Here is a 27319-nt window from a genome sequence, read left to right on the forward strand (position 1 = left end):
TTTCCCCTTTTGTGATTTTTACAATTCCCTCTAAACAACGTATGGCTAAAAAGAAGAAAATTTGATGTCGTCGACATAAATAAAGGAAACATAACAGAGAAATTCAACAATCTTTAAATTTGATGTTGGATTAAGTACCAAAGCCATCCTCATCACCATTTATATTTATTCAACGCGAGTAACTGATCGAGTTGAGTGAATTTCATTCACTAATGAAAATTAATATATTTACATGTTTTATTATATATTCATGACAGCATCTCCAATGGATTGTTGAGATTTTTCTAATGAAAATAAGTCTGACCATGACTTTATATACATTACTTTTAAGTACCTTAGTATCTAAGTACCTCGATTCATTAATATCACTCTCATGAAGATATAAAGAAAAATATAGAAATTGCTTGGCATCACTTCGAATTTTCCTGTCAGTGCTCGTAACGTGAGACTTGTTTACTAAACATAGCTAAACAATTGGAAAAAAAACGTATATGATAGAATAGAGTGCTAGTAAGAAGAAGTACTCTAAGAGAAATTGTTTTTAAGAAATAAGAATAATTCAGTGGATACTTACAAAAATATAGTAACATTTTTGTAGTAGATGGAAAAATTGGACAAGTCCCTAATATAAATATATACAATGAGGTTAGTTCTTGTTTATTACAAGCGAGAAAAAAAATGATTAAATACGGTGTATAAAGTACATATAATAGAAAAAAATATTTGAAAAAGGAAATGTGAAACTGTACCTGAAAATAAATAACACAAGAAATTGTTATTTCCAATTCATGTGGTTACACCTATATACAGTTACACTCGCATTAATATTCGGACACAGTACTATTTCTATATTTATTGCCCTGCACAACAGGGGACAATTTACAAATCATATTATTTATTCTATAAAAAGATCAATTATTTACTGAATGATTTGCAGATTGAAAATATACAAATAATTTCTGACATTTCTTTAAAAAGAATTATTTTATACGAAATAGTTTCGGATAATTCTGCAATGTTTATTTCCATAGAACTTTTGTTACAAGAGTTCAAACGAATCTGTTCGAAAAGAACGCTTCTTAATAACGTTCCAAGAGTATCAATTTTTTCTATAAAATTACCACAGGGACTGACATTTCTTTAAAAGAAAAATATTGTACAACTCCAAACAGAGTTAATTAAACATTAAAGTTAACTGCTTTTTTTTATCCCTGCTCCGAAGTTTCTTTTAGAGATTTATCGTACACTCTAAATACGCTAGCAAGTTGTAAGACGAATGACACTCTTGTCGCGCCACGGTTCGTCAGGTCGGGCAACCCGCAAAAGAGTGATATACTAATAACTGGAGCAAAGCTTGTTGTGTAAGCCGGTGGGTGGCCGCCTTTCTCTGCTGTTGCCAGGTTTAATACGGTCGTTGTATGCGAGAACACCGATTCCTGTAGCCACGGGATCAGATTCTTTTTACAGAGGAGACATTAGACCAGAGATCAGCTTTGTGTAATAATTAGAACGGCCGCGGGAGCGCCAAGATATTTTAATTATACGCTACTGTCTTAATTGTGCTTAATTACGGTGTCGGAATACCGGGTGGGACATAGTCCTCGGGGAAAGACGATATCGCTATCGAGAAATATTAGTACTGCCCGCTGGTGATATAATCTGGAACACTGGAAGAACGATATTGCGTGCGTTCGATTGGCTGTTCATGCCAAATGTAAAATGCGCCTGATCGATGAATAGCGAGTTGCGCCGTGACAATAGAATCGGGTCGATAAATATTAATTAAATGCATTTGGATATTGTACGGATATAAATTTTCGTTCGAGGAGCTTTGAAAGAATTAATCGAATACTTTAGAAATAGAAGTAATTTGCCATCAACTATGAAGTACAGCTTGTGAATCAAGATTGACTTCATCCGATCCTTTCGCTTTTGATCAAACTCGTTGATCGGATCTTGCTTCGTTTCTAAACGATTATAAAGGAACTCGATGCTCATTTCTGGTAAATATTTCTGTTGTCGAATTAAGAATTTTATGGAATTTATTATCTTCAATTGTGTTATTACAGTCCAGAACTGAATTTTTGTAATCAAATTAAAATCAATTGGCTGTTTAGAGATATTTGACTACGCTAGATGCAACTTCTACTTGAACAGTCGCCATAACTTGTCTGCGAGATAGAGTGGTAGGGATAAACAATGGTATGACGGGGGGAACCACTTCTGTGATCTTGAGCGATTAGTTGATTTTGTTCCGACTGGTTATCCTTTCTTCGACTTTTAGGGAATTAAACCCGCGTAAAAGCTCTACATTGTGAAGAAAATGACAGGTCTTCAGGTTGTCGTATATCTTCGTGTATTCGGATCCTCGAAAATAAGAATCACGCAAATCTCTAAAATTTCATTGGAAATCTATCACATTCTTAATATTATCAGATGGTGACATATGAAATGTCAATTTTGAAGAAAAACCTTTTTGTGGACTTTATGAAACTATTTCATTCGTCAAACTGTTTTTTATTCGAATTTAAACTGTTCTATTAACGGATTATAAACTAATATATAGTTATAGTTGTAGATATAACGTGGATTTCCAAGAGCTATTTTTAATCAATTTTTCAGTAAGAAAAGTTTCGTTTACAAAATTGCGTAACAAAAGATATTGCAATTTTACAGTAGCAAACACGTGATAGGTAGAGTCAACTCTGTACGTTCATCGATGCTTCTATCTCAACGAAGTAATATTGATCCATAATTTCATGTAAAAAACGTTTCAGACAACCGATGCTTCTAGATTTCGTTCGATATTTGACACGTCACCGATAGTTTCTCAAAATTGGGTGAAATTGATTTACGCCACTCTGGTTCTCAGAGGTTTGAAAGAGGAACGATTTTCTTTTCGTTAAAGACAGTTCACGAGCAATTCCTTTCCCCGATCGGACAGAATTGACGGAAAGTCAACTGGTTTCGCTCGCAGAACTGAATTCGAACGGCGAAACAAGAGGTAACTAGTGAATTGTCGCGAAGGCCACCCAGCTCACTTTTCCCTCGCACTTTTCTCAGCTGATTCTTGGCTCTCGTTGCGGCACTCTCTTTCTCTCCACCTTCCTGTCTGTTCTATTTTCGTTTCGATCGTATCCAGTCGAAGGAAAAGTATGAATTCCAGACGTTATCTCAATGCCGTTTAATACATTTTTTCTCAAATGTACGATTCAATCTATTGTTCTTGGATCAATCATCGGATGTACTTTTACGTTCGTGCACACTGAATTGGAGAAATTCATTAAAGTCATTGGACAGTTATTTTATTTCAGATTGTTTATAAAAATAATTGGAGAATCCTCTGTTAAAACAGCACGATCGCTCAACAAACTATTCGATAAATCAAAAGCACCAATGTGCTGTGAAGAGTAGTGTACGTTATCGTAACACCTAAATAAAAAGTTATTACAACACTTATCGTTCCTGATATTAGTATTATTCTCCTGAATTGATTACACGTCTACTTTGTATTACACTGATTAGAAAAATAGCTGGAAAATTATTTACTCAAATGTCACGGTCACTTAATATCGTATTCAATCGTATTCAATCAATGTTGGGCACATTTTAATCTAGATACCGAATAGTGAATAACGAGCAACGTGAGTCACGAATAAATTTTCATCCGGATACAAGTTTATTCGGATGAAAATTTATTCGAATAACGTAGGCAGACAATTATTTTTTTGTGGTGTATAAAACTACTTGCTACAAGCGTAGGTGTGTTATGTAAATGTGTAATATTTTTTTAATACGATGCATGTACTTGGTATTTGTGTGGTCTGTGTGAAATTCTTTTAATGTGTGTGCTATTGATTCTCTTAATGTGATTTTTGGTATTACGGTGTGTTTAACTTTTGTGCGTTTCGTGTGACAATAACATGGCATGGCATTTGGATCTGTTGCATGGTTTGCGTTGTCTTTTTCAACGAATAAATTTCCATCTGGGCAATTTTTTATTCGAAACTTTTAATTTCATTTAGTCTCGAATTGTTTAGAAACTTTTCTAATCGTTTTAATCAGTGTATCAATAATTGCTTTTAGTTTTTATTTCTTCTGTGATACATAATAAATCCATTAATTGGTACTTAAAACTAATTTTTGTAGCGTGTTCCTTACGCGTACTTTGTAATAATTTCTTTTGTGTAATAGTTTACTTCGGAAAATATTCGAAAGTAGCCTCTCTTTAATAAAAGATATTAATGGGTCGAGTTAAAATTCTTCCTGTCCTTTTCATTAAGCGTAACGTAATTAGGTTTTATTTTAACTTTATGCACGTCTAGATAATCCAATAGACGACATCTTCTTTAGTATTTTATACATACCTTTAAGAGATTGTAAACAGTATTTGTGTGGTATTTTGTGATATTAGTTCCTTTTGAAAAGATAAAAACACGTTTTGTCTAACCCAACTGTGATTTTATTCAAAAGTGATTACTTTGCAATATTTTCAAACAAAAATGTTCCACGAAAGAAATTATTCTAACGTATACATAAATGGCACAGTAAACCAATTAGTTGTAAGTATATTATAATTACCATTAATTCCAATTTTTATCTGTAATTTTCAAACTGTAGTAAAACTTTCATATCATGATGGTTTCTGTGAATGATATTATGTAACCGTATTTTCGAAAAAGATATTTTTTCGATTCGTTTGCTACTTTTATATGTATATACCTGGGAAAACGATTTGTTTCCTCATAATTGTGACAATTGTGTTTCCTCTACTTGTTTTCTCGAATTATTACACAATTTTGTGATCTACTATTTAAACTCAGACGTACAGTATAAAACAACTAACAAAAATTTGTTACAAAAGTATCACGTGAAGTGTTAGGTCGATTCTTCTCTCGCCTTTCTCTTTTCTGTCCCTTTTTGCGAGCCGTATGGTAATTATTAGTCCACGAACATAACGTGCAATTTCGGCAATGTCTGCTATTGAATAACATCACGTTAATGTCAGATACTCGGTACGTCTGGCTTCGCATCACTTGATCCGTAAATTTTGTTCTCTTCTTGCTCGGATAATTATTGATCAAAGCTCAACTATAATGTGCATAGAATTTACGGCAAATAAGTTATAATTCGATCGTCAAGGACTGTAAAGATTCAAGTTTCATTGCAATTTAACATTTTCAAATATTCAAATTGAACAACAAATTGTTTCATGTTCGATTCTTCTTTATACGTTAGTGATTTATTACTAAGATTTTCATTGGTAAAAAATAGTAAAAATTTCTACAAAATATTTGTATACATTCCTCAATTTTTAAAACGAACTTTCTTCTAGTCACTATTTCCAAATTATGAACCATATTAATGTAGTAAATAGTATAATTGTTTGTAACCATCAGGAGCTAAATATAATATAACATAAAAATTTAAGGAACTTGTTCTTGAATGGTTCGAGAAACGTACATAGTTTGTGTTAGTTAAAAATTTCATGTTATTAATCTAAATATTATAGGAGATAGAAGTTTAACTTGAACTATGTTGTTGCACGCAATTCACGGAGTGTTAAATCCATTCGTTTAATGTAAACGAAGTTTTCTTTGTTAACGTTTCAACGTGTAACAAAAATTTTAGGTTTTGTTATGGTATACGTGTTAACTCATTTGTTTGATTTGAACCGTCTCGTTGATTCCGGCGTATGAATTTATTTTTATAATATTAACTCGAGATCTATAGATAATTTTCATCTTTAAATTCTGCATAACATTCTTTGGTTCGAATGTTTTATTATCTTTCGGCTGTTAAATTGGTACGCGATGGTTTCCCATTTTAAAACCACTCATTAATGTTAATTTAAGCAATTTATATAAAGAATCCTATAATTTGAAACCATATATAGATGTTTAGCCTGTAAATTAATTTTTGTTTCGGTAATTTGTCTTTCTTTATTCGATTTCTTTTTCTCGAAGTATACTTCTTACAAATATTTTTTTCTTTCGTGTCTTACCTTATGAATGGATATTTTGCAGTGTTATTTTTAAGAAATAATCACACGTTTGAAATATCGAATTGAATAAACGTATTTTCAATTACACACTTCTTTGTCAAAAGAGAACATTTCTTTCAACACTTATCTAATGATTTTGAGCAAAAGAATCTTTAACAAAAAGCAAAAGAATCTTTAAATAAATAACAAAAGGTTAAGTTTTTCCTTTGAACATTTTATGAAATGAATCACAAGAAGGCTGTATCTAATAAATCATAAAGAGGAAGAACTTCAGTTGTACCTGAGTTGTCTGAGAAACGAAAAATATGATTTGCGAAAATATAACGTACAAAACGATAAAACAATCTTAGGCACCATCGCAAAGTAGCGCGATCAAAGGGTGCAGATACTTATGCCTCTATGTACAATTTAACCACTCTGATTTGAAATTTCTGCTTGTGCCACTGTACATCGTGTACTAAAATGTATCGTAATAATTTAAACGAAAGAAAGGACAATACCAAAAAGAAATCCACAATTGGTGCCGTTATCCATAAAAATTCTACAGGTCGTGAAATTGAAAAGAAAAATTCTCCGACTTGTTTCGAAAATCGTCGATCCTGCAAAGCAGTTGCTCGACTGTTCGGGCGACTAGTTCGGCCTGCCATACCACGGTAAAAGATCGTTCGTGGATTTCCAAAGTGCGGGCGCGAAACATTTTTTTTCGATCGACTGGCCGGTATCCTTGGATTCGGTATCCCTTCCATGGACAACGGTGACAGAAACGTTGAGTGGGAGAGAGAGTTCGCGGCGACAGGGAGGCAGCCAGCGAGTGCGAACGGGAAGGAGACAGAAAGAACGGATTTCGAGCTAACAGGAGGGATAAGAAACCCATGCACGTACTCGGTTTCCAGTGGAACGACGACTTTAGTCTGACGACCGCTTCCACGGAGTGAGGTTGACGAATCCCGAGGTGGATCCCGTTGGGCCGTCTACCTTCGAGTATTTCCGGGGACGAAGACGGACGCTCAACCGTCGGGAAAACGAGTTTCCACGTTGGTTGTCCAGAGAATTGAGCACGCGTGAATTTCACCGAGTGGATGTCGTTTCGTCGATACCACGCGAAAGTGTCGAGCTGTTAGGGTACGGTGACGTTCTGAGCTCACTCCGATCGAACCGATTCAATTCACGCACGAGTCTCGGGTTTCGGAGCGGTTCTGGGATCTTTCTTCGTCCAAGTGGATTCTCAGGCGTTTCCGCGGTGTCATCCTCGTACGAGAGCTTCAAGGAAGCTCGCAAGACACTCTAGCAGCTAGAGTCTTGATAGAACCGTGAGGTCTTTGGGAAACCGATCGCGGCACGTGTTCACTCCCACGCTCGGCCTAGGAATTCGTGACTCGAAGAAATCATCGACGTGTTGTGTGCAATCACGGTTATTTTCGTGTCGGCGGGAGGGAGGAGTAGAAAGGGAAAGAGAGAAAAGAGAGAAGAGGAAAGAGAGCGAGAGAGTGAGCGAGAGAGAGAGCGAGAGAGAGAGAGAGAGAAAGTAAGTGTTTATCGGTGACGATATCTCAGGTGGATACGATCGAGGGTAATCGAGACGAACTGTGTAATCATCGGTGGTGTGCGGATTCGAGGATGCAAGGCTCACGTGCAGGGACAGAATGAGTTGTGTCGATTGTGAGGAAGCTCTGTGTGTTAACATGCGCGAGATCCTGCGTGCTTCCAGGGACCGATAGCTAGTTCTGTCGAGGAGCAACCTGGTGAAGACTCCAGCGCCGCTGATCGTCAAGAGGTCGTCGAACGAGGATCGATCCCGAGGGGACAGGTCATCGAGGTTTGCAGGATTCCTCAGGTTTGTTGCTTTTTGTGTCCTTGATCGATTGGCGATTACCGATTCGATGATTAATCCGACATTGTGTGTGGTTGCATATGGTGGATTTCTACGTATCGTATCTATCTATAGATTATAATTAGGATATAATTAGAACATAATGACACAGGTACAATATACCTGGAGTACGATAAAGAAAACTAGGATACAATTGTGTAGACTAGTCATGGAATCTTCTAAATGGTAATATTATTCGGAGATCCTAAGTAGATAAAGCTAAGGATGTATCTTGGATACAATAAAGAAAACTAAGATACTATTGTGTAGAATAATCATGGGTTATTTGAAGTATTAATTATTATTTAGAAACGTAAATTAGACGAGACTTTATAATTTTTTGAAAATGATCGAGTCGTCTCAAGTTTCTTTGGTAATTTTTTATAGGAAAAGAAATTAACATTTCGATATACAGTATACACTGCATTGTATTTCAATGTGCTAATATTTAATATATAAAGTTGCATATTAAGGATATCAGAGTTTACAGTTATATGTAAATGATTTTTTTTTAAATAGTGCACCCCTTTGATTGTGTTATTAATTTTACGTGCGAAAAGTTTAGAGTAAGAGTATGGCCATAATCCAACATATATTACTGCTTAAAAATTCGGAGCACTTTTTCATCTTTACAGAAATAAAAGGACATTAAATGGATACCATATAAGACAAACGTTTATATCGTATATATTGCCAAGAAAAACACAAAAAGTTTACGAATCCCTTTTCTTCAAAGAAATACAAAGCACATACTGAGTTTGATCGTTTGACAATCAATTAGCTACTAATGTCGTTGTTCATACCGTTTTATAGATAAGTCACAGCAGTCTTCTTTATGAAATAACAGAAAACAAACATATTTAGAAATTTTTACTTTTTTTGAAAATTAATACAGAATTTGTAATACGAGGATAATGTTTTCAGTAAAAATTAAAATATTAGAGTAACGTAACTTCTTAAAAATAACCAAGTTCCCTAGTTTCTCTAGTAATTATTTTGTGTACAGAGAAATTTCGATAGGTAATAAGCAGAAGTTACTGTTTAATTATTAATTTCGAATGAAATTATTCTTCGTTATGTCCACCTGATGCACAATATATAAACTTTTGGAGTAGTACTATTTTTAGCAGTACACAATTTCTCTAGTAGATTTATGTATAAAAATCTTCCAGTTAATTTCTAAAAGTTACCCTTTGGCCACCAATTTGGAGTAAAATTATCTCTGATCATAAACATTGCTGTACAGCAAATGAAAGTTGTAGATTACTAATGTTAGAGACTATAAAAGCACAACTAATAGCGTTTAAAAAATTGTCAAGGCTTCCAATTACTCTGGAAATTTATATGTCTCGTTTTATGAGAAAGGAACAATTTCTTTAATTACCACTTTGATCATTGTGAACACCTGATCTATAATATAGAATACAAGTGTAGAAATGTTAGGGTCTATAGTGATTCAGAAACTGTTATGTGCACGACCTACAAGTTAGAAATAAATGGATACACGAATCAATAATTTTAACATTTACAGTAAATCATAGATTATTGTACGATGTTATGAACATTATCTATAGAATAGAATTCTGTATTTGTCTATAGACACTTGGCATTAGCAATTCATGGATTATTTCTTTGCAAGTGTTGTAAAAGAAAATATTTATACACAAATACCAAATATGACATTAACTCTGTTTAACGCCATGAAATATCAAATGTTATTTCATATAGTATGAGTAGATTTCAAAATGTTGCTTCAACTCGTTAAATTTCAGTTAAGTCTACATTAAATTTCCCAATAATTAGGATCCCCAAATTATTTTCATCAATGTGGTGATTCGCAAAACAGAAACCCTGACTTACGTTTGGTTATTTTTTTTTTCACTGAACATAAATCACGTAATTTTGCTACAATATTTCCGGTCATGTAATAATTCATAAATCATTCTACGACACCGTGAACGATCCACAAGGATAGAACCCTGTAGCACGTACAAATCTTTACTATCAGCTTTCTTCATAAATTATGGATCATTTCAATACAAACCTTCTATAAAACGGTTTACATACGTTTGAAAGTGACCGATCTACTAACAGTATCCGGTAGTTAGCCTGTAGACATCTTCGAATTAGCGTGTTGTGCCAATAGCCAGCCCCACAAACCTCAACGAAACTAACCATTACCGAGACATAGATTTTCACCAGCGAGTTGCATGCACAAATAGGTGCAACACCAGTCAATCAATTACACCGTGTTGCTCTAGAGATTATCTCTCTCCGGCGAGACTGCGTTTGCACGAATCCTGCTCGAAGGTTGGAAAAGAAAAAATATGTGGCAAATTAACGTGGAATTGTGCTGTTATCTCGAGCATTTTCCCAGTTATTTTCCCTCCGATCGATTAAATGAAAAAACGAAACCACTGGCGGTACATATCATTCGAGGGCGAATTATGGCAACGATTAAAGGACCCGTAAGCGAGAATAGCGCTGGCTTTTTCTTCGAATCGCGATCTCCATACGCGAATCCGGTAACTGACACTTAGGCGAGTCACTTGTTGCGCAAGGAAACCGCTGATTGGTAGCAAGGAATTTTTATTTTTGTTTAGCGAGCTGCAACAGACTGCAGCTTAGTATTAAGAGAACGTGCCTCGATAGTGTCACTGATTGATGACTGAACGAAGACAATCTAAATAAACAAAAGCGAAATAAACAAAAGCCAAGAATTTGTTGTTTGTACACAGAGTTCAGTATACGTATAGTATTGTATACAGAACCGATTTATGGTTATTGGATCAAAAATTTAAACTTATGGTACACATGCTTTTGGAAAAGAAAGCAGATATTTTAATTGTATTATTTTACTACAGTAACGTTTTTACGTATACGAAATCAAGGAAAATTTATTTTTGAAATTGAGATTATAACAATCTTGGCAAAGTATATTTAACAATAAATGAAAATACTTTGAGAACACCATTTGGATTTTTAAAAAAGGGTACTTTATAGAGAGTATTAATTGCAAGTAATTGTTACACTCGCAAGGTTACCAATTGACAATCTCTGTTGTTTATGAAACTTGGCAGACAGATAGTATTATATATTGAAAAATATCAGACCCGTGAATTTTTTTATTGGTTAATATTTATGTTTGAAGTACGAGCAAATAATATTCAAAGTTGTGTATACAATACATATAATATTTAGGTAAACATCTCAAAAAGTAATGGACATAGATCAAAATGTTGAATATGGCTAAAGTTTGGATTTTAACGAACAATCGTAAGGACTGAATAAAAATTCCACCAAATCACAAGTGATATCACTTGTGATATAACTTGATTGGCTGCAGTGGCGTTTAGTATGACTTCATGACGTTTTTTTATTCAGATCCTGTGTTTTCTCGTAAAAAAAACAACTTTTTTCATATTCCACACTTTCTTCTATCATCAATAATGTTTAAGATATTTAACTAATTATCTATTGTTTAGGTAGGTATATCAGTCGATAAAAAGAACACGTATTTTATATTTTACAATGGTTCGTCTGTTGACTAGATTAATCAAAATTGGAGATTGTCAATTGGGTCATGTTATTTAAACCACTGATGGCAGTTTAAACCACAGATAGACGTTCGGGAATATTTAGTTTTTTTTTTTGCCGAAAATGGGTAATAATTTATGATAATATTTACAAATATGATATTCTGTGCTTAAATGAGATTTTATCTGAACCTCGTAAATACTTAAAAATTACTAAAAATTAAATTGTTCTATTCCGATATAATTTTACGATTAAAATCAAGTTATTTTCATTTAAGTAGTTTTCAATTGGATAAACAGTTTGGGGATTAATTGTAGAAAAATTGTTTCCATGCCAAGCAAAAAAATTTGAGAAATGACATAAACATTACATCTCCCCCTTCAAATTGACGAATGATATATGTACACGATAGAATTACAAATGATAGGTAAGGAAGATGTTGAAAGGATTAAAAAATACATTTAAGCAGAAATTGATATTTATCGCGAATACAGGATATTCTTCTTGTAATAATAAAAAAATATATAGGGAAAGTTTAAAAGTAACTGTATTTAGAAGTGATTAATTGCTCTAATTATCAGTAGAAACAATTTTAGATAATTTCGACAGTGTAATATCGAGTTGTAGTGCACAATGACATAAGATTGTACATTGCATTTTATAAATAGTACCAAATAAGTTTCTTTTCAAGATTACAGTGTATTCATTTCTGTTTTTAATGTTGTATAATAACAGTAGACTTCAATTAGAATGAAATCCATTACGTACGTCATGCATTCAATTCGTACAAATAATTGAGGCCAATTATTAAAATTTCGAGATTCGAGTTTAATTGTCTTTAAACGAGTTCTGGTACTTTATTTCTCATCGATTTATTGGCGCACTCAGAGCGCACCTTTGACGGGACTCTGATAGGGACAATAATACGCAAGTATTGCTTTGATATATGGTGACTCGCTATGAAGTGAAACGGAACTCTTAGATTTCTCGCTGTTAGATAACAGCAGGAGAATGCTTTCTTATTTACGCGGCGCGATACGCGTTACTGATTGCAAATCAAACGCAAAACATCTGGCAAATCGCATAACAATTATTATCTAATCAAGAACAGATGTATTAACAAAAATCAATTTAATTTGCAGATGCTAGGATACCTCGTACCAAAGTTATATATAATTATTTCAAGGTAGAACTTGCTCAACATTCCCTTTCGACTAAACTATTTCAGGTGAAAAAATGTATTTTATGTTAATCCATTAACGATTATATAAAATAAAATAAAGGTTGACATTCGATGCTTTCAATTTAAGGATGTAATACAGATTAAAGGAAATTGTTTTACGTTTAATAAACAATATTATTCGAGTAACTGAACGAATTTTATCTCGATTAATTGAACCAGAATCATCCCTACCATTGTTGCTTTTTCTCGTGCACTCTCCTCGTCGGACGTATTATATCTAACTTGATCTCAACCCGAAATAAAGAAAGGCGATTTCTCTAAGAAAATTATTACAAGAAAAAGTATAAGGAAAGTTATTCCTGAATGTGATGCTTATTATGCTTACCATTGAAAATATATGCATTTCTTTTGTCTTGTTCTTTTGACAAAAGAAGGTATCGTCACCATTGCTTTTTATAAATTAGAAACCAGCAAACGGATTGCTACAAACGATATAGTATCCTCAGGCTCGATTTTTTCAGCCTACATCGTGAAATGTCTATTTAAATGCCAGATATTCCGAGCGATCACAAATGTGTACTAGGAAAGTGTTCTAGCAATTTTTCTATAGCATACATTTTGCCTTGTTGCAGGTAGAAAGATTATATTATTATTGAAGCAATAGAAACTTGGAAACTATGTGTATTTTTAGAACATTTGATTTTTTTATATGAAATTTCTTTTATTGGTTATTTAAAATCGAAGTAATATCAAATTTGTTTCTTTGTAAGTTTCTATTACTAATTTTGTATGATAAAAAGATTTTTTGATTTTAGTCGATGCATTAAATTGAATTTCAAAAAACATAATTATTAATAAAAATACACATTTGAACTTTTACAATGTAATATAAAAATTTAAAAAGAAGTGTAAATTTTACGTCAACTTAGTATTGTTGCTAGTTACTACAATGACAAGTGCGTAAATAAATAATAATCCAAACAAGTAAAATATTTGGATAATTTTTAAATTTATTTATCTCTGTGTTTACAAAAAAGTAGAAAATAAATATTTATATTTATAAAGAAAGAATTTAATTGAATTTTTTGTAGTTTTATGATACAAACAAACATTTAAAGAAGAAATTGGTCGATTTGGAGAGATAAATATTACGATTGACAGATAATTTGTTACAAGGACATATTTTTCGAAATTAAAAAATCGATTCTGTTGTAACTAATAGTGAGAATTCAACGGTATGACCTTCAAATAACGTTAAGTATGGAAATTTATATTGTTCGAACGTAACGTTCTAAACAGACACTTCGGAAGCTGATGGTATAAACCGATATAAAAATTTCTTACCCAAGGACGTTCAAAGGTCATATTATCATAGGTCGTTGAATTCATGTGGATGTCAGCTAAAAGATGGTATCAAGAAAATATGTAATCCTACTTGAAGAAATTGCCGACGACATTTAGATTTCGAGAAACAAGTAATCTATCTATCGTAATATTTGTCCAATCTAACCGAATAATTATTATCTCGGATATTTTTTCGTATTTTCAAAAGAAACCAAGACTGTTGGATCTTGTTAGATCTTAGATTCCACATCCTGTAGAAGGAAAGTAAAAAAAGTTAATTGCTCACAAAACTGATTACATAAAGATAGTTAGGTGTGTTGTCTGATAATATCTTGTAAGTACAAAATTTCGCAATATTTTTTAATACAAGTGTAAAATACCACTAAGATACAGAGTAAATGGTAACGAAATTTAAGGCATTGCCTTCTTTGGTTTTTCATAAAGTCTTTCTTTGAATTTAATATACAAACTTGAAAATTCTGCTCATACTCCAGGTTCAAATTTATTTATTTAAAGATATGTTTAAGTTGACTCAATACGTAAGGATGCCGTATTTATTTTTGTTTGTTTGGACAATCAACATTTACGTAGTTGTAAATACATATATTTTTCACTTCAAATTTCTACAAAATTTGTAGAAATATTTTTTTATTACATGTATAAATAATAAAATAGAATTATAGAAAGATTTGGACTTAAGGTGTTTCATGTGTTGATTCCTTTAGTTATTTTCTTTCGTTATAGCTCTATTTGTACTGGTATTTCTATGTGCTTAGTATTTTCGATACATCTATATATTTCATTCAACTTTATTTTATCCTTAATTTACTTTCATACATTCTCAATTACCGATTCATTAATTGCGAATCGCTTGACGTAAATCACCAGTAGTAAAATATTATGCATCTTCACAATTGCATAGTCTTCCGGACAGTAACAATTTATCAGTGTTTATACAATTTATTCAAGTCGTTGTCGTTCCTTTCGCAGAGCTCGGAACACAATGAACCACCGTAACAGAAGAGATATCGCAAATAGCATTGTTCGGTGTTTCAATTTATACGGTAAATTCGATACAATAATTTATTGTTTGTCCCATGAATGAGTCCCTTTCTCCTGTGGACCACACTCGTGGAACCGGTTTGCACTGTGAATCGTCTATTGAATTATCGAACGATTCGCCAAAGAAACGATTTCCATTGAGGAAAACTGTTCTTCGATATCACCGAGAAATTACCGATACGTAACATAATCGAGAGATAGTCGTATAGTTCACGGAATAAATAATTCGCCTTTGACAGAGAAATTGATGAAAAGAAAAAGAACTTGAATAATTACCATTCGGATTGCAAAAGAAGAAACAGAAAATGACGCGATCGATAAGTTTTATATTTAAAAATGAAAATTTATACAAACGTGGCTTCGTTTTCGAGGAACTCGACTTTAAGGTCGATTACGTCACGTGTTTGTTTCAAATCCAGATTTTGGTAAATACATTCGTCCTCGATTCACTCGAAAACAAAGTCTTCTATGAAAGGATAATGTTCATCGTTTTTTTTATGAAATATTACGCATAGAATCGACCGTCGTTCGAACAATCGTAATAATCGAAGCGATACCATAGTGTATTTTGTGTTGAGGAAAAACTCGTGTATATCCAACGTTACGTTACGTAGACGACGAATGCAACGCCATGCGTTTTCCGCAAGACACGTGCGTTGATGAAAGTAGCGGAACGATTGAGAGGTACATATCAGGAAACGCTGGATCCGATCTAACGGCGTAACATTTTTTAATGGCACGTTTCTCTCACTTTTCTACACGCCTTCGCCGTGTTTGGCCGGTTGCTTATTAACAAACGTCGAAATGGTTCACACCCGACGGAAAGTCGATTTTACGACTCGCGTATTCAACACGCGAGATCGATAGGAAAATGAGGAAACGATCCTCCTTGATATGCTCGTGTTAATGATCCTCCTGTGCACCTTACTGCGTAATCTGATGGAAATTGGAGGATCTATGGGGCGGATAGACTGTTCTGGGAGAGTTACATCCATGGGAAACGAGGAAGTAAGTTTCCTTTGGTTTCTGTTGGATGATTCTGTATGGCTGATTTTTTCCCGAAAATGTTTGCGATGTTTTAAGATGTTTCATAGGAAGGAGGATGTTGGGAATGTTGTATTTGAATATTTTTGTAAAAGTGAATCATTCTTTGTCATCGAAGAAAAAAAGAAACGTTGTAAGAAGTGTACAATATTTAAAATGTGATTGTAGTGCTATAAAGTGTAATTATAAAAATATTACACAACGAGAGTAACGATGAATGTAAAAATATCTTTTCTACGTTTCGGTTCGCGTTGAAAAAATTTAAATATTATATCATTAGTTCAAGCCAAAGGGAATATTAGCCAACGACGTAATATTCAATATTTTAATTTTAGTTAATGTAAAATATGAATATATAAAGTATAAAATATGAAGCAAATAATTTAATTTGAATCTGAGACTGTTTTTTCAAACCGATATCCTCATATTTCATTCGTATTTAAATTTACCAATAATATTCTTTAATAAACGAATGTATTGCTCGAATCGGTGTATTAATTTAAAAAAATGCTTTCGATTCTTTTGAATTTCAATAATTTGTACCTATAGAGATGAAAAACAGGTTCCAAATAATGAACACTTTAACAAGCAACAACCAAAATTGTCATGCAGACTATTTTTTAATCACAACCGTAAAGAAATTTGAGAAACTCCAAATTAAATTAAGATTCCCGTTAAGGCTGAGAACAGAATTTCTCAAGTAACGAGTGTTGTAGCCTTTGAAACGATCGATCAACTGTCTATACAAAAGTCGATAAAAAATAAAAATTGAAAAGTATAATTACCCAATGATCTTAATCACTGAAAGTTACATCTGTCGACTTGTCAGTGTGCTCTCTTCCAACGAGTAATTTAACAACATTACGTAATTAAATGAAAAATCAAGTCACAGGGCAAATACCTAATTATAAACGTAACTCGGGAAACCGATAAGATTTATCAACTCGTTCGGTAATTTTTTTTTTTCACGGTTAACGATCTTACACGCTATTACCGACCTTTAGAAAGAATGCAGACATTTGAACGAGTAGTTATCGAAAATGAAAGCTAACTGGTTACCCGGTTGTCCAGCAACTATCGCTGCAGGCGGTTCTCGTTTTATTGGCACGCCGCAACGGCCAGTATTCTAGTCGCGATAGTCGAAGTTTCACTGTTTCGATTCGGAAACAGCTTTTATGTAATCAACCGTAAAATGTCAACCGTTTGTTGTTGGATCTTTTCATAGAATTTTCTAAACCGGCAGGTAATTACTCCGCCACTGAAACCGAACAAAAAATGATCGTTGTGCATCTAATCTTATTAATCTGCATTACGTTAAACCGAAATTACGCGAGACGATGTATCGGCTGATTGCAAAAGACAAACTACGACTTTTATTAACAATTTTCACGTTGGTGTCGTGTTGTAAACGCGTATGAGTGTTCATCGAATGCGTTTAACAAATACGATCGTAAAAATTCCACAGAAGGGATTCAATATTAATCAATTTGTGCAGAGAAGGATATTATTTATTCAGAACTCGAATTTGCTTCCAATAAATGACGTAATTGATCCGTAATTTATTTTCATATTTCAACGAAACTCAATCTTGACGAGCACGACCTTGTTACTGTTTAAATCTATCGAATTATCAAATTGTATGATTTTTCGGCACACCTTTATTCTTCATACTTTTTGTAAATATTTTTATTGTTTGCAGCAGTCGATACGTTTAAATTGTCAATTCGAGTGTTGATTACATATATGACCTGTTACGTTTCTTGAAATTTATTTATTTTATGTATTAAACGACACGTAAATTAAATAAAATCGACTTATTTTGACAGTGAAGAACCAACCAATTAAGCAATGAAAATACACAAATATTGGTCACGTCTAATGTTAGAAAATAAGTTACATGTTATGAGAGATTCTTTGGAAATTCCTATGATAAAAATAAATTGCAAATGTAGTGCAATAGTTTCCTTTACGTTTAAACAGGAACAAACTTATAGACATTGTAACGAAAGTGACGCCATAAAATGCAACTGCACGTATAAAAATAAGGAGGTTGAAGTGGATTCATGCCGAATAAACTTTTTAATGCAATTTTAGAGATATTTTACACAGTGTGGTGGTTGGAACGTCGTTTCTGTTCGAAATTATGTAACAAACCGGGGAACTGGATTGTTCAAGCAACGAAGAAAATAAAAAGAAAGAAGGAAACGCATGTGGCATGGGGGGACTGTTTGCACGATTGAAATAATATGCAAATGTGTGAGTTTGAAAATCTCTCCGTTCGTTTTGCTTTTCTTCGTTCGTAATCCACTTTCGCGTCTTAGATAATAAGACACGTGGAAAATACTTCGCGAAGTTTGCCGATCGCAATATTATCCGCGATCCGGAAGTGGCACCAAGTGGTATCGATTACGAGGTATGACGATCGACGCGTATCAATTTCACATTTCCTCGACATGAGTTCCAAGAGAAGAATGTGTAATAAAAAAAAAAGAAAGGAAAGTTGGAAAGGAACTACTTCATCTTCGAAACAACAATAGCTTTAGTTTATCGAGGTACACTGAATCAACTGCTTACATCAAATGCGTTTTTTTTGTGATAAAATGTCGTTTGAATGAAAAATTGACTCAAGAATTGATAAATTCTTTTTTTACCGAGCGACACTTTCGTTCTTACAATTGACAGTTTATTTAAACACTGTCATAGCACGACTGTATTTAACCGATTTCTTATATTTTTCATTCTATCACAAAACTCGAAGCACTTTTCAATTTTCTTCATCGTTTGCACGCTTATTTGTAACAAATTTTACATTACGCTGGATATATTCACATCTTGGCTTTTGATTTTATGGGAGCCTCGATTCAGTCTCATCTTTTTTTTTACAAAGAAAAAAACAGTACAAGATAATAGTCTTTGGAAAGAAAAGATAAAAACTTCCTTATTTTCTAACATGTTTCATAATGAGATAAATTCCTTATTTTCTAACAGTTTTCCATAAAATATACTTCATTTCTAATCCTGAAGAAGGTTTATTATTAAATAAACGTTTTTGTAATAAAAATTAAACAGTAATAAAAGTTCGAAATTCAAATTGTATTTGAATTGATAGTTAACTGGAAAAATTTTTAATGGTAAAGGCGATTGCCAGACATTGAACAGCGATAATTAAGTTATTAACATGTATTTGAAAGTCAAATGCACAAACACTGAGTAAATCTTATTGCATTCGTGTCTGCTTCAAGTCTCGTTGCAACGAGACCGTATCGTATGTACCGGCGTTACACAGAACGTACAATTTTTTTTTTTACTAAATTTTCATTTAATTTAGTTCTTTTTAATAATACAAAGTAATTTTTATATTCTCCAATACCCAAGTATTTCAACTTTCTAAAGATAATAATCATTGAAATTTTTAGTAAACGTGAAATAAATAGCGAAAAAATTAATCAAAAATTTTATTCACGAATGTTCCAACCTATTTGGTTTTAGGCGTTCTATGGTGCAGAAAAGTTTGTGTTATTTTAAAGTATAATTGCAAAGTATTTTACCAATGTGAAATGTTATACATGTTCGTACAAATTTCAATTCCATGTATATACATACATCGTAAAAAGTGTAGAACTAAGTAGCTACACTTAACTCAATGCCCAAATCTTATAAATATATAATCTAGTCAGCGAATAGAATGAAATATAACTCAATATATGAAATAAAAAACATACTTAATTAAGTAATAAAAAAAAATCTACATCCGAGTAGACTAAATTTGCCTTCGTAAATAATGTTTCTGGATACAAATGTGATTATATCGTAAACTTAATGAAAATAATCGTAGAAGTCAATTAAACGTCAAATAGATTGTTATCATTGATACAAAATGATTTTCGAGATCTGTTCAACGTATTTACATTCAGTCTGCAGTTATTGAATGTCAATTGAATAATTATATAATTTTAGATATTTAGTAAAAATATTCCTGCTTTAAAAGGGTGCAACTCGCATCCTCCAGATTCGTTTTTCTTTTTTGAATTTTCAAAAGATAGCGATTAATTTAAGTGTTCTTTGAAATTACTTTCCAAACCATTCAGCTTTCCACAATTTATTCTAAAAGAACAATGAGCAGGCAACGTTTCTTTCTTTTATTTTTCTTACCCTATCGACATCGTCGATCGATAGCTCTCTAACGATAATCGATACCGAGTTACGCAATGGCGATTTCACGGCGCGAAGTGCATTGTGGGACTTTCCCGAATGTGTCGTATTACGGAAAGAGCATGGCCACCAACTGCAATTCCCATTACTCTCTCGTTTTTTTCTTTCACCCTAAAACCGCAACTGGGAAACCTCGATTAGCGACACTTGCCCCTTCGAATTATATAAATACGACACTGGAGATCCTGACACGGTAACTCAATCTTCTCTTTTTGCGTCCTTGCAACGAGCACACCATGCAATGAGAATTTTACACATAAACGTGTCCTTTTGGTACGCGTATGAGTGATTGACGTGAGAAACATTCTTGTGGTTTCTTACATCTCGATGGATCAAGTTTTATCAGAATTTCTACAGAGTGTATTTCGTATCGAGGAGAGACGAATCGAACTAGACGGTCGAAATGGCGCGAGATAAACAAAAACCAATATTATGAGAATAATTTACGATCACTTGGCCCATAATATGTCGTGTACGGTAGCCAGTTTCTCTTTACTTTATTTTTTAATTTTTCAAGAGATACCTATTGTGTACACGATTAATTTTGACACTTAATTGTTTTAATATAAAATACTTCAAAATATTAATTTGATAATTTTATCGAAACTACACAAGTATTGTCATATCCATGAACGGAGATGTACTCGTAAAATTGAATGCTTCTTGACTTTACTTTGAACTTTTTCCTAATTGTATTTTATGTCGATCATAAAGTTTAGGTTTAATTTTAAATTTCAATAACTTTGAATGTTCCTGTAATAGAAGGTTACTACCTGGGATTTAGAAACTACATTCTTGAGTCAATTAATTTAGATAAATTTCAATTACCGTTAATATGTAAAAATTGTTCAATACTTTTCAACAACTACATGGTCACTTCGTTGGCCTCATTTGTTACATCTTATTCCATAGAACCACCTTTTTTAAAGCCAAATCAAATCTGAGATTTATTCATCGACAATTCACTGTTATTTTTCTAACAGAACCATATTAAAACTATTGTGCACTCGTCCAATTTGCGACATTTGAATGAATTTATGGTAGAAAAAAAAAATCATTAATGGTGGTGATATGGAAGGTTAAAATCCGAAACTGTATTGTGGTCAAACTTTTATTTTTCCTTCTATCGCGTGTACTTTTAAAGTATTATAATTGTAAAGTAAAATTGCCCAGTGATTTTATAATCAGTGATTATTAATTATCCTGTATTATAAAAAAAATTGTCACGTGTGAAAATATTTCTAAGTATAAATCGTCTGTTTTAATGGAAATTTTGTACGTGGTAATTATTAAAAGAATATTTCACACGTGTTTCTCTTTATCGACAAATATTCATGTCGAAGGGAGTGAAAACAATCCTCAAAGTTGGGAGTGAAAATTCTATTTAGTTCTATAGTATATAGGAGCAGAAATTTAGAAAAATTTAAACAATACATTGAACATTAATATAGTATAATTATGTAGTCGTGCAGAAATACAGAAATTTAGAAATCATTTATATAAACTTTCCAGTCGTATTGAGATTATCCCTTGAAAAGCACAATTTTATCAAAACTTCTTTCGAAGTTTTGTAGTAGTTGTACAATGTGTAATAACGTTTGCGCATGTGCAAAAATTTGTAATCTTTATCAACCTTTTTAGAAGCCTCGATTGGATACCCTCCAACCTTTCATAATACATTCTTTCTAATGTCCCTTTCGATGTTAATAGATTTCTATCGATCGACCTATCGCAATTCAAAGATAGCAGCGTTAACGTTCATACGTTCTCTTCCTGCCTCGATATCTCGATTCTTCACTGTTACACGAGAACTTCATTTTCGCCGACGTTGATTTCGAAAGGTATATCGATTAGTCTCTTGCTGATCGATTGATGCCGATTGGATCTCGATAAAGAAGACATTGCCCGAGGCGGCTATTAAAAGCAAGAACGCTTTCTTTGCGTTTCTTTCTGGCAAAGAGAAAATTCTTGCATCTTGTCACACGATCATTATTGTGTCGACCATTTCGATGAATGGATTACGTATACTGTGTAAACGATTACAAATTAACGCTTACATTCTACAATAACTTTTATTCAAGTTGAAACTCTTACTTGATAATGATAAATAAATTAATTTTGACAAATAATAATAATTATTATTACCGAATAATCAATAATTATTATTATTGAAAACACAAGATTGTATTATAAATTAACGAAATAAGAACTAAGATAATTATTTGGACAATATGCGTCCATGCAGTGAATTGTATGTATTCCTATATTTATATGCATAAAGTGTTATAATTTTATCTGACATTTCACGTTTATTGAGTCACTTTTTCTATGCAATTAAATTAAAGAAACAAAACGAATGCAATCTTAAACCGTTTGGAGCTTTTACTTTAGAATTATCTTGATTTGAATATTCTTTTTGCTTAGACAGCAACAAAAAGTTTGTTTACTTTAAGTTTTTATCACATTTATCGCTGTTATGGCAAAAAATAATAATACAATTATTTTGTAATGTTCAAGATTCACATACACAATTACATTCTGCAATCGTCTTGCTAATTCATGTAATTCATTTGTTTACAAGGAACTGAAATCTATTGCAGAATTTGCTTGGAATGTGCTGTGCCTAAGAAGTGAAAATAATTTATTGCTTTTTCTAGCGAAGATGAAATTAATTTTATTTTGTATGTAATTCTTAAAGACAGGCTGTGTCATCTGCGAAATAAAAAGTCTAAGAGAAAGTAAAAAAAGTGATTTCTCTTTTGACTGCTTTCACACTCTATTGACGGAGTATGAGTATATTTGTAATAGATTTTCTTAAAAACACGAATCTGAAAATCAATAAAAGTTAAAGATATTTCAGCACGCAAGTTAATATTACAATTTGTATTTTTTCACATAATTTCTCCATTATGTGAAAAATAAAGAGAAACAAAACGATTATATCCAATATCTTATCGGCACTGTAGTAAATTCATAAACAATTTCTAATATAATATCGTTACTATAAATTCAAACATAATACTGTTTGAATTTTAATTCTTTTATATTTAACTTTTTATCTACCTGAAGTGTAAGGTAATAATTAACGGGTGATGAAGTTTGTGATTAGTAATTATAATTAATTCACATAAGTAATTACAATTAAATAACCCTTATTAATCATTAATTACAAAATGATTTCACTTTTTTTATCAAATCAATTAATAAATCAATAAAAAAATTAAAGGTATAAATATTGGTAAGAATTGAAATAATATGTTATTGAATATTTACAACTTATTTATGATTACAAATTATAAATGTTATTTATAATTACCGATTGATTTGCAGCATAATTAATTGATTAATGATCAATTAATGATTATTATTACTATTTTTATTAATAAATTACACACGTAATCACAAAATAACTAATTATTGTAAAACTGAATTGTAACGATAATTTCAAAAAATATGGAATACTATATTGAAATAAAACATATTATTTTCCCTCCAATATTGTAACTTACGTATTAAAGAAAGTCGTGAATAACTATAGTGAGCAAAGATTGCTGGATTCTCTATTTCGGGTTAGTTAAATACATTGAAAATTTGTTTACAATACGATTCTCGCGTATTCTTCCATTTTCGATAAAAGACGCGTTAACAATCAATGGAGTTTGCAACTTTTCAAATATTTCCGCACATAGAAACACACCATCATTATCCAGTCGTTCCCGGCATCAATATCCCGATAATAATCAACGAATACTATATACTAGGCAGATTCAGTGGCGATCAATAGGTCGTGTTTTCGAATCGAAAAGAGAAATGCTCGCAACGAAAATATTCTTCCGAAATGTTTGATAGGAGTGACCTGGTTTACTATCGAGTCACGTGGGCATTCACCATTTTGCAACACCGCATGAACGTAACAAAATGATCGAATACTCCAGTCGCGCTCGTAAAGCGAAATTTACAGGCTTGTGTAATTTGACTTCAGAATTCCGTGGAATTCAACGATCGAGATTGTTAAAGGCGGTTTTTCGAAAAGGAGAAAGCGTTGGCGTTGTCATAATGACAGTCGTGTTTTCAGACTTCCCACTGCGGTAAAACTACCGACCGGCCTTTATCTGTTTTAAATAAATAATATACACGAGTATTTTGGTATTTGAACTACACAGAAAATCTGTTTATCAGTTTATTAATGTTTCGATCTTGTATGCATTAGTATGTCGATGTTCCATCTTGTATTCTCTTCCAGAGAATATACTATATCAATGGAACTAAAAATATACATATTGTGAAAATATGCATAATAACAATATATATATATATATATATATATATATATATATATATATTCTTTTATTTATACCTCAAGTTGAACAATCCAATGAAAACGTTCATTTAATTTATCTTTTTTAATTACTAAAGAAATAAAAAGTATCTTTGTCTTTTGAAACATTTTCAACTACAATTTTGAATGTGTGTGGAACATTTATTTCCGGTGCGAAGAAATCACACTTGTATTTTTCATATAAGGATACGTTTAACATATATTTTAATATATATGGAAAACTTTTTTTGCTTCATCTCGTTTCTATTACAGTTGCATCGTAATAAATGTTTTTATTTCTGTATGATTTGTATACTTAAAAATGTCACTAGAAAATCCAAAACTTGGTCGAGAACGAATTACTTTTTCTTCTCTCGCAAGTAATAATTAAGGTATAAGAATAAATTAATGTGAGTACTTAATAAACTAAAATTCGCTTACAGAAAGTATTCTAATTAGTGTCTTTCAACATACCCGCTTGAAAGTTATTTATTATCGTATTTAGAAATCATGCATAGTAAGAAAAACTGGTACACCGCATAAAAGACTTTTGAGAATCTTACAGAATCGAAAAAGAATTTTATTGTTATACCTAACAGACATAAAAAAAAACAGCTTGTAACATTTTATATGGACAACTCTGTATAATAATTCTATCACTTTGCATGCAAAATTCAGGTCGATAATTTTCTACCTTCGTTTACAATCATTTTAAATTTTTCCCTTTCTTTTTACTATTATATTTTAATTATCATACATAATATATTGATATTTTAAGTATTAAATATGACAAAAATTTCTTTTACTATTATATTTTGAATAACTTTTCCAAGAATGACCTACACTTTATACAGTTTTATTTTGTCAAACGTTCTTAGAATTTATTATCGTGTGCTTTCAACGACACAGAATCTCTGTCCACTTTTATTTAAACAAAAAGTGGTTTTCAATAGTTATCCTTATGTACCGGAAATTATTCGACATATTTATTAAACAAAACGGTTATTAGTTTCAGAGTCTCCGAATACTTTTAGAACGACAAAGTCGAGCTTTGCTTTGCTTAAGAAACGTCAAACTGCAACGAAATGCATTCGCAGCGTGCAGCGATACTTCTAACGAATTCTAATGAATTCCTTGAAAGTGTCTGGCGAGAGAGGTACAACGACACGCGAGATTTATCACCTATTTCATTTTCACGCGGCCAACACAGAATAAATTACTGTGTTTTGAAGCACGTTGCCAAATAAAGTTGTACAGCTATGTGATACTCAAAAGGATTGAACGCGTATTGGTGTTCACGCGATTGAACTCGTTAGAAAATATCGTCCAAAGAAACACTACTTACTTAGAAAAAAGAAAAAAATGATTTGGCAAGATTGAAAGTGTAAATAAGTGTATTTATCACGGCGCGACCAGAAAATTGACATTTCACGGAACCTAATGGAAGCCGATGCTTTCGCAATGATTGCGTAATATTCAGTCCGATATATTAAAGAGTTACATTAAATATGGATAAATTTACTTTCTAAATGCACGATAGGAAATTTTTTATATCATAGTTGGAAAGACAGGAGAACGCATGCGCTTAATTAATATTAATACTTCTTATTAAGTTTTTTCACCGAGCAGGTACTTAAAGGTATTAGGATATTGAACGTTTAAAATTTTTGAAATTTTAAACTTTAAGTCTGTAGGGTAATTACGGGTCTGAGAAATTAGGATGGTACTCGAGCAATTTGATATAAGTATTCAATAGGAAGAATTGAATTGTATCAAAATCTCATGTAATTGGTATAAGTTTTCAGTACCAGTACTTTTGTAATGTATGCAAGTATATATATATATAACTATTGTCTGTTCGCGAGAAGAAGGCTAATGAGTGTTTATATCCCTCCTCTAGTTTATAGTCTTCCAGCTCCCCTACCATTGCACACATTCTCGCTATTGACCCAGGATGGTTACAACGATCGACAATAGCCAATAAGGCAATGTGTGTGTTGGTAGGGAAGTTAAGAGACTCTAAACTAGAGAGGGGATATACATTCTCATTAGTCTTCTTCTCGCAGACAGATAGTAATCGATAGTAATATCCTATGATACCGAGTAGGCATCGATATTATTGTAAATATTCTGACAAGTCTAATGGATATGAAACAATTACCTTTATTAATGAGAATTAAGTTGCGTTAAATTTATTAAGAGAAAATCGAAAGTCTTACATATTTTTCGTAACTTTACGTGTATGATGTAATTATAGTTTTTTTATTATTGTATCGGACTATAACCTTTGCAACTGAAGTAAAAAAATGTGATTTTCAAAAAAAAACAACATTTTCTCCTTTCGATGCGTAGATGATCTTAATAGTATTTTCAAGGAAACATCAAACGGACATATTTTTATAGTATTATTATATCGACACTTCTGTAGAAGTAACAAATGTATATTGATATTTTTTGCATAAGTATCGAATTTGGTACTGATTTTGTTTGATTTGTATCGATTGGCTACCATTCTCATCGTTCTAACGAGGTTCTTATCGATTAGCCCGTATCTTTGTTTATTTATTTATTTATTTATTGGTACCGATATCATTTTTACGCAGCTCTGACGGTCAGTTAGATATTGATTTTATAACTTTGACCAAGTACAGTATTGTAAATCAAGTTTCACCAATTTTATTAATCGATGACAAAGATCGAGTAAGATTAATCTGGGACATTGAGACTGATCCTTTGGAACTACAG

General features: G+C 32.2%; 1 protein-coding gene and 1 long non-coding RNA gene across 6 annotated transcripts in view; both read left to right on the forward strand.

The window, feature by feature from the left end:
* Positions 1-27319, forward strand: part of LOC143154848 (uncharacterized) — a 120772-nt gene that overhangs the window by 16502 nt on the left and 76951 nt on the right. For 2 of the 5 annotated variants that reach the window (XM_076326863.1, XM_076326862.1), the window contains exon 1: positions 6950-7838. The exons of the other annotated variants lie outside the window; for them this stretch is intronic. The gene's annotated coding sequence lies outside the window, so the exon portion shown is untranslated. Of the gene's footprint in view, positions 1-6949; positions 7839-27319 lie in introns of those variants that run through there. 5 annotated transcript variants of the gene reach the window in all.
* On the forward strand, positions 10165-12608 carry LOC143155186 (uncharacterized). Its single transcript, XR_012994342.1, has 2 exons — positions 10165-10342; positions 12554-12608. It is a non-coding gene; the product is annotated as an uncharacterized LOC143155186 (long non-coding RNA).

Source organism: Ptiloglossa arizonensis, chromosome 2 (assembly GCF_051014685.1).
Source record: "Ptiloglossa arizonensis isolate GNS036 chromosome 2, iyPtiAriz1_principal, whole genome shotgun sequence".
Lineage (NCBI taxonomy): Eukaryota > Metazoa > Arthropoda > Insecta > Hymenoptera > Colletidae > Ptiloglossa > Ptiloglossa arizonensis.